The sequence below is a fragment of the Anoplolepis gracilipes genome, chromosome 15 (assembly GCF_047496725.1).
Source record: "Anoplolepis gracilipes chromosome 15, ASM4749672v1, whole genome shotgun sequence".
Lineage (NCBI taxonomy): Eukaryota > Metazoa > Arthropoda > Insecta > Hymenoptera > Formicidae > Anoplolepis > Anoplolepis gracilipes.
The window spans coordinates 5256099-5265526 of NC_132984.1; the positions used below are offsets into that span (position 1 = coordinate 5256099).

A 9428-nucleotide genomic window follows, 5' to 3' on the forward strand; every position below is an offset into this window, starting at 1 on the left:
AGAAAGAAAGAGAGCGAGCATACCCTTCCTCCTTGATGTCATGCGCGGCGTAGTAAGAGAGGGGAAAACGCCGCGTACGTGACACGTGACCTGTGACAACCATGCGTCGCACGCCATTCTTCCCAGTCTGACAGGCGTAATGTCAACGTGCGCACCTGCGTTTACTCCGGCGTCGGCACGTGCGTCTCGCGTTTGCATTCGGTCATTTGGAGGCCGAGCGTCTGTCGTAAACGTTTCTCGCGACGATAATGTTATGCGATAAATCTTAACGTGTTAAATATGTATAATACGTCTAAAGTTTGATCGCGAATTGCTGACATGTTGACTTCAAGTATAATTCCCGAAATTGAAGATTGCCGTTTAAAGTATCGCATGTTTTTACGGTTTAAAACATCGAGCGATTTTATTTCTGTGCGCTTTAAACAAATGAATAAAAGTATATCGTGCGCGTGTGTAAAACAATAGATCCTGACGATCCTGATATCTGAGGGGAAGAGGGATCTTACGAAGGGACATCGGGCAACAGTGGAGCAACCCTGTGGTACAGGTTTTTTAGCGCTAAATGCGGAACAAAAATGCGGGCGGTGTCTGTTACATATAACACACATACACACGTGTCTCACGCACGCAACGCGCAGCTTAACATGCCTTTGGGAATTTTTCTCATGCTGTCCATACACGATTTGGCCGGGAGATACATGTTGGCTGTCTGTGCAACGAAAGCTTTTCTCAACTTCAGATTATTTCTTCGATTTCTCTTTGATTTCTCGATCGACTCATCGGGTGAACAACCGCTATTGTCGGGCGACGTGTCTTTTCATTTTGTGAAATTCATATCACTCAGCTTTATTGAAAATTCTCCGCACGTCTTGAATTCCTTAAATCTGGATCTATGGATCTCGATATGTTAAACTAAAATTTGGGAAAAATTTAAAAATTTTTCACAATTTTTTAGAAACTTCAGAATTATAATAAGCCTTGAAATCTATAGATCTTAAGATCCAAGTGACTTTTACTCTTTTGCAAATTTTTCAGAATCTTTCATTGATTTAAGTTTAAAATCAAATTGCAGTTTTGATATCAGAAACTTTGAAAGATTAGATTTTATTATTTTTATATTTATCTTTTTCAGCAAAAATTAAACTGTTTTCAATTAAATTCAGTAATTAAAATTTAACATAAAAATTTTTGTGCTTTTTTTCTCTTCTTAATAAAACTTTTCTTGAGATGCATCTGCTTCAACGGTATTATAATAAAAAGATTAAGAAGCTAGGATCTAAGAGATTTAGAATACTTAGGTCAAACATTTCATCCAAAATCCCATTTTCCTTCTGCTTGTGCTTGTTGTTTAAAAAACATGGCATCGCCACCGCATTGTGTCTAAAATTGCATGAAAAATTGTTTTTTGCCGCTGCAAAAGCTGTAGTTTTATTGATGGCTTGACTGAAAAATGTACATGATTACGTAATTACTATTATATATATATATATATATATATATATATATATATATATATATATGTATAATTAAATACTGCTTTTGTTTGTTTAATAAATAAGCACACAGTTTGCAATTTCCTCTCCGTTTACTTCCTTTCATCTTTGCACGATGCTATAACACATCTAACTACGCATGAGCTTTTACGTGGCATTAGTGTTGATCGGTGATGTTGATAATGACATTAATAATGACGGTGGATCTAATTTGCAGTGTGGTTGACCCGTCGCAGCGTGAAAACCTTGGCATAATCGTCCAGTACAAAGTCAAAGTCAAGCTTTGCCTCGGTGCTCTTGGAGGGTAAGTTTCATTTAAATGTCTCGAGAGCTAAGATTTTCGTCTAATTGTAAGTGGAAAACAATAATATTTTAAAAATAATATTTTGAATGATTCATATTTTTATGAAAATTTTTTTTAACTTTAAAAATTTGTATTTAGATACCTAAATCTATCATCAGTTTTAGCTTAAGATTTTTTTTAGGAGAGATTCGTAAGTTTAAGAATTTTAGAGCGCAGGTTCAATATATTGATGTGTTTCAATGAATTTTAATAGATTTCTATTATTACTCTGATTATTAGCGAGTTAGTCGCAGAACTGTCTTTTATTTTGATGCATTCCAAACCGGAAATATTATTATTCTGATTATTAGCGAGTTAGTCGCAGAACTGCCTTTTATTTTGATGCATTCCAAACCGGAGGAGGAGGAACCAATGCCATCCACAGCTCGACCAAGTCCTACGCACAAAACTGACAGCGGAGAGATTCCGCTCGACACAAATCTGATACAACCGGATACGTGAGTTTCCTACTGAATTTAATTAAATTTAAATATAATTCTTTAATAAAATTTCTGACTATTAATAAATTGCTAAAACGTAATTAATAAATTATATTTGTTAATAACATTACACTATATATATATATATATATATATATATATATATATATATATTACAATATATATATATACTTGTATAATAAATAAAATATATTGAATATTGTGTTTCCATAAAAATATAAATATTAATTCAATATCCTATAATAATTCATAATATTTTATAATAATATTATTTTATAAAAATATAAATATTAAATTTTATTTATACAATTAAATATAAATTTAAAATATTAAAATATTATTATAATATTATTTAAAATAATATAAATTTAAAAATATAAAATAATTATTTATTAAAAAAAAGAAAAATATGATATTTTACTTACTTATTAAAAATATGATATATTACTTTACTTAAAGATTGTTTTAAAATATAGCAAGTAACTCTCGCTATATTTGAAAACAATCTTTACTTATTCAAGTAACTCTCGCTATATTTTAAAACAATCTTTAAATTTTTCAGGGAGGCGGACGGCGACGACGACATAATCTTCAAGGACTTTGTTCGTCTGAGGCTGAAGGGCGAGACGGAAGCTTGACCATGTTCCGCCGATTCCTCATCGATATGTATCGACGCCCTCGATTCGCGGGTGACCCTGACACCACCGTGTCGCACGCAAGACGGAAATTGCACAATGATGTCGCCAATAATGCCAATAACAGCGATGCCGCAACAGCAGACTTAAACGACGTCGTTATCGTTCAAATTTGTTATCGCGGTATCACTGTTATCCTCCAAGTATACAAAATATCCTTGACACGATATTCTGTCGGTGTGTGTTTTCGGGGCATTTTAAGATTTAGGTTTGCGTAGAGAAAGAAAATTGATGAATGGAAAAAAAAACAAGACGAAAGAAGGAAATGAACGAATACGCGAACCGGACATGGCGTCGACGAAATTCTTCTTCAACAATCACTCGTCATTTTCATTGATCATCGAAGATGAGCTGGAAATTAAATGAAATGTTTTTTTTCTCTTTTTTAAGATATCCCGCACACATCGTTGCTTCGTACATTTATTATTAAAATAATTGAGCGACCATTCGTTGTTGTATTTGTGGAGAAAAAATAAGCGACGATTTTGTACGATTGATACATTTACCACGAATTCAAATGGCCGTCGCCATTTTACGCTTTGTCTCCGAAGACTGATTTTAGGAGGAACATCCAAAAGAAATCTATAGTTAATGAGATATATTTATTGTGAAACTTTCAACGATGAAAGAAAAACAGCTGCTCAAAATAATACGTAATACATGTGTAAAATTTGAGATTCGATATTTTTCTCCGAGAAGATGCAATTAAAATTCGCATATTGATTCAATTTCAATTAACACTTATTATAATCAATTTTATAAACATGACTTGATTAGACATCACTTAATTCAATTAAATTAGCAATAAATCGTCAGGTTTAATTAAATATGGAATTGATAAAAATTCAAGAGCGAGCAAAAGAGAACTTTTAAGTTTATATAGGCACTTTAGAGTGATTGTGATTTTTTATCACGGCCAGTATACTGCTCTTTAAGTTACAATGCGAGAAATAAAACTATGTCAATCTCGAATCATCGAGTTTATTTTATCGATGCAAATGATAAATACATAAAGTTAGTGTTCGTTGTAGAATTTATTATTATTTATTATTGTTTGCGCAAACAATAGGACAACCGTAAGCGCTCCTCGATTTAATTAATTAAAACATAAAATTGACAGTTGACGGAGATAAAAATAATTAATCGCAGAAGGGGGCGAAAGGAAAGTTATTTTATATTTTTGTGGAAAACTATACACAAACACAAACGTTGATTCACACAACAATGAGGTCGCGCGTAATCTCGCTTGTTTGATTATAAAATTGAACTCATTCAGCAGAGAGTTTGATATCTATTGCCTAATTAAATCTCGAACGCGAATGCGACTTTTACTACGAAAATCGTCGGAAATTCCGTCATTCAAAGTAACAATTTCACGCATGATTTTTATAGAAAAATATTCTCGAACAAAAATTTTTTATTTCTAAATTTCAAGCTATATATAATTCTCTTATTTCAAGTATTTTATTATTATCTTTTTTATCGATCAAAATTTAAATAATTAAAAAGTGCATCTTCTTCAAAGTGTAAATTATTTTTATTTATTTAACAATTATTATTCTCCGAGATTTTTTTGTTAAAAACGGCAGGAGGCCTTCTGAGAATTTAACTTCTAAAAGAAATCAAATCAACGATAAAAGATTCATGTTGGTAATGAAGATTAATTAACAGTGACATTAATTAGAATGACGTGAGCTGTAAAACTATGGAGAAAACGGCATTGAATATGTATATATACACGGGAGAAGCAAAAGAAAAAAAGCAAAATAGTATTTTTTATCACTTTAGCATTTGCAAATTGTGTATTTAGATGAGATAATTGAACGTCGCACGTTTAAGATTTAAACGCACGACGATGCATGAAAATACAGCCGTGTTTTCCCTCATACCAAAGTCCGGATTTCCGTTTCTTTCCGGAAAGGAAGCGTTTCTCTTAAAAAGCCCGAGATCGAGAGAAAGAATTATAAATTACATTTATATTAAGTGCGTTCTTTGTACAAAATTTATTTTTATTATTGATTCTCAGCAAATATAATTGAGTTTATAAATGTAAAGTTCAATGCGCACATATGCAGGACAGGAATTATAATTTTATTTCTTAAAATTTGCTTTGTATTATAAAAGTGAACAATATATATATTTTTCAAATTAATATTTCTCATCGACACTCTCATAAATTAAATTAAACCTTGTTAACATTATCTTAACCGTTCGTTTAACTATCATTTTATTTAAATGTTCTGTGTTAAAGCGGATTTCTTGGAAAGAATTCATCCGGTTTTTTTTTCCGTGAATAAAGAAAAAACAGAAACGTGCATGTTTAACAAAAGCTAGCTAATTTAATTAAGGGGACAAACCTTTGCGATTGTGCGGCGAAAAATGTCGAAACGTCATCGACAACTTCGATTATCGCTTCAAGCAAAATGTGTACGAGTATGTGTGTGTGTGTGTAGGCTTGTAATAATGAGAGTATATTTTATATTCGCCCGCGGATATTTTTTATATGATCGCAAACGGTAGGTCGTTAACATTTTTATTGTTATCCAGGAAGAGGAGACCTCACACAGAAAAGAATTATTATAACCGCCCAAAAAAAAAAAAAAGAAAAACCTGAAAGAGTGAGAGTTAATTAAAGTCAAAGGATGCCTCTGTAATTCTAATATTCGGGAGAGGTTGTTTCCTTGCGAAAAAGACCGCGCGATATACACAGGGTGTCGCAAAAGGACGCGAATTTAATTTTAAATTAAAGTAATTTTCGTTCTTTCGAAAGTCGAATTATAATCGAATTACTTCTGCTATTATAGTGAGAAATACTTTGATATTAATATTTTGCCAGGAAGAATCCTAAGGTGATTCGAACTTTTTAAGGATAGAATATGCGACATTTTTTTGAGACGCTCGGTGTATTTAACGAATCACAGTATCACTGCGATAAGAGAGGTAAACGATTACGCTTCTTCGATACAACATATTTGGTACCGGAAAGTCACATTTCCTCTCGTTTGTATCTCGTTTAACTGAAAATCTTTTTAGCTCTGGGAAAAATATAGGTAACAATTATGATTAAAACATAAACAGCGAAACGTGTACGTGCTCTTATCAGAATGGCTACACCGTTCGACGTAGAATGGGAATAATTAGTTTATTGCATCGCGCATAATAAGATAAATAGTATAAAGAAAGAAAGCTGAATTTAAAAAAGAGAGAATACAAAAAAAAGGAGAAAAGGAAATTATCCGCGCTTGTCCGAGAGAGAGTGTGTATCTGTAATTAATGTAATTGAGTGGATGTACAAGCGTGTTGTGGTTCACATTACAATTGTAATTTACAAAATGTAAATCGTAAGAGAGAGAGAGAGAGAGAGAGAGAGAGAGCCATTAAAATATTGCTATAACTTATACATTAGACTATAGGAACGATTTATTTATTGGAGCCGCGCGTTGTTAGTTAGCAAGAAAATCGTGTGTCGTTCATGATCGCTCGCTGTTCACTCGTGAATAATTCCTTTTGTATGTAAAAGAGATTACAAGAAAATTACTAAGAACAAGAGAGAAAAAGAGAGAGAGAGAGAGAAAAAGAAAATGCGAGAATGTGTGTGTGTAAAGTAAATGACATGGAATAAATAATGTATAATATATTATATATGTAAAAAAATTGTGTGTATTCTTGTATTATAAATAGCTGTAATAATTTAATAAATTCTGTATATAGAAGAAAATAACACAGACACAAACTGTGCGTATATATACATCTCCCGCGTGTTTTTTTTAATTCGTTACACGAAGTTTTGCAGATTTTTTTTTAGAGCTGATTGGTGTCTCCTTTTTATCCTTCCTTCATCCAAAGAATATTTTTTAATAATAATGTACATAAGAAATATTATGTAATGCGTAATATTTTAACATAGAATGTATAATAAAATATGTCATCAAATCTATTTTTTATTAACGTTTACACACATACATATGTAATAAGAGATATGATACAATATTAAAATACTTTTCAGATTTTTCTAGAAAAGATTCTAGAATTTTAATATAATCTTGACAGTTTCGCGAATTGCTGTTCTTTCGGAAGTTACAAAAGTTCCTTAATTAAAGACGTGCAATTAACGAAACCGATTGATCTAACAAGAAAGCTCTTCCTTGGCGAGATTAAATGCGCATCTTTCTGATGAAAACGCATCTTTTTTAACAAACTTATAAGTCGCTTTAAAATATCGCGAAAATTGACTATTGTGGAAATTATTTAAATAAACATTGCAATACATTTATATTTCAATATTTTATTTTATTAAATAACAAATAAAGTAAGCTTGTTTATTCGAAAATAACAACATGAACCGATGATTTATTCGAGTATTTAAAAGTCAAAACTTTATTAAGTAACCTTTTCATTTTCATTCTGATTGCGTTGTATGATTAGTATATTCTTACGAAAATATTCTAGTTTTTATAAGTGTCATCATTTATAGTTCGTCATCTTGTTGAGAGTCAATTTTTTGAAAACATCGATGGTAAATGTAATAATTCTAAATGTAACGACATTTTAGTGAAATGCTAAAAAAATGAACTGCATTATGTTACGAGTCAATGATTGAAAATAAATTTTTAACAAGTCAATAAAATGTAATACTGTGACCAAGAAATGATTATTAATATGGAAGTCTTTTAAATGACATTATATTATATTGACGTTGTTACGTTACGTCAGTATGATATAATATTTAAGTCTCACAATCATTTGCACATCATTCGACAATATATAATTGTATATTTATGTTTGAGGTAAAACTAAAATTAAACTAGTTTCTAATTAATTTAGTTAATTATTTACTTCTATAATTATTAATTAATTGTAATTTTATTATCTTAGTAAACAATGTTTATTGAAGTAACATGGAATTAACAAATAATATAAGTCACATGCCGTGCTTCCTCCTCCATTAATTTTGCCTTTAGCATCTCTAATGTCGGTATCTCATCTCGCGACTCTATTGCGACACTAAAGTTTTCATATGTGGTGGGTAAAAAGCTTAACAGCATTATCGACAGTAAAGTGTCTAGAATTTCTATGCCCGCTTTGTTAGAGAATTCGTTTACGTACTGTGCCATCGTTCTTATTGGTCTTCTTTTGCAATCTTAGTTCAGTTATTTGTATAATGTACCCAGGTAGCAAAAATAGTTATTTTGAGTAGTCTTCTTGACGTGAAAATAACTACTTTTGCTAACTGAGTAGCCTTCTTCACCGGCCCATCAGACGCAAACACTTTCTTCAAAACGTCATTCTTTCTTCTTAACTGGTTTACTCTTTCTTTTAACACACAGATTCTTCCTAACAACTTATTTATTCACACAAATGAAATTATCAGCCCATAACTTGTTAGGTTATTTCAATAAATACTCACGTTTGTTATAAAAGAATTATATTTAAAATATATATGATTCGTAAAAGAAAGAGATTTGAAAATGATTTTTTCTCTGCCAAAATTTCTCTAAGAAAAGGCATCATTTTTTTTTTGTAAACTTTCCATTTTTGCCATGATATATATTTTGCTTTAAATCGACGTTCTATAAAACCGATAAAATTAATTAAAGAATGTATAGTTATCATCTTTTAATCTTTTTAACTCCCCGTCTATAAAGTTTAGTTTGCAAAAATCCTTTCTTTTTTAATCACTTATAACTCGGAAATTGATGCCTCGTTATTTTTGTCGAGACAAAATCTTTAAGCGATCTGAAAAATCTGCCATTAGCAGATAATGCAATGACCCTGACACACCCTGTAGATTCAGAGAACAATATTATGATTAATAAATATGACGCTATAAAGCAATGTTATAACAACTACCTTTCGCTCAATATTAACTTGAAAACTAATTCAAACATGAAGAACGAAGGTATTCAGATATCTCCCGCAGTTTTCCAAGTAATTTGCAAACCGCGTAGAACGAGGAGGGGGAAAGGGCAAGAAGTGAACTCTCTTGCCATTTCATTCACGTAGAAACTTTATTCAGATTCAGTCTTTTATGATTTCTCATCATAAATCGCGTTGTAGGAAACAGAAAATCGAAGGAAGAAACTAAAAAAGAAGCAAAAGTCATACACAATCTACAACACGACGAGCAGAAGAGAGCAATCGTTCATTGAGAAGAGATGAGGAAAAGTTTACGATAATAAGTAAAATGAAAGGAAGGAAAGAAAGACAAGAAAAAAATGAGAGAAATGCCCACAGACAGCACATAATATTTATAAAATATATACACAATTTTTATAATAATTATTTGTATACTTTATAAATATTTATTATAATATAAATATTTTTATAAGTCTTAGATTGAACATATCATGAAGCTTTATCATAAATATCCCAGTAATATTTGAGAAATATTCACAAACTATTGCTGTACAAATATTTATTTTTTACTTACCTTAAA

General features: G+C 31.0%; 1 long non-coding RNA gene across 1 annotated transcript; it reads left to right on the top strand.

The window, feature by feature from the left end:
• Positions 1 to 140: 140 nt before the first annotated feature.
• Positions 141 to 6574, top strand: LOC140674018 (uncharacterized). The gene is made up of 4 exons (XR_012048151.1): positions 141 to 541; positions 1711 to 1797; positions 2148 to 2294; positions 2860 to 6574. It is a non-coding gene; the product is annotated as an uncharacterized lncRNA (long non-coding RNA).
• The last annotated feature ends 2854 nt before the right edge of the window (positions 6575 to 9428 follow it).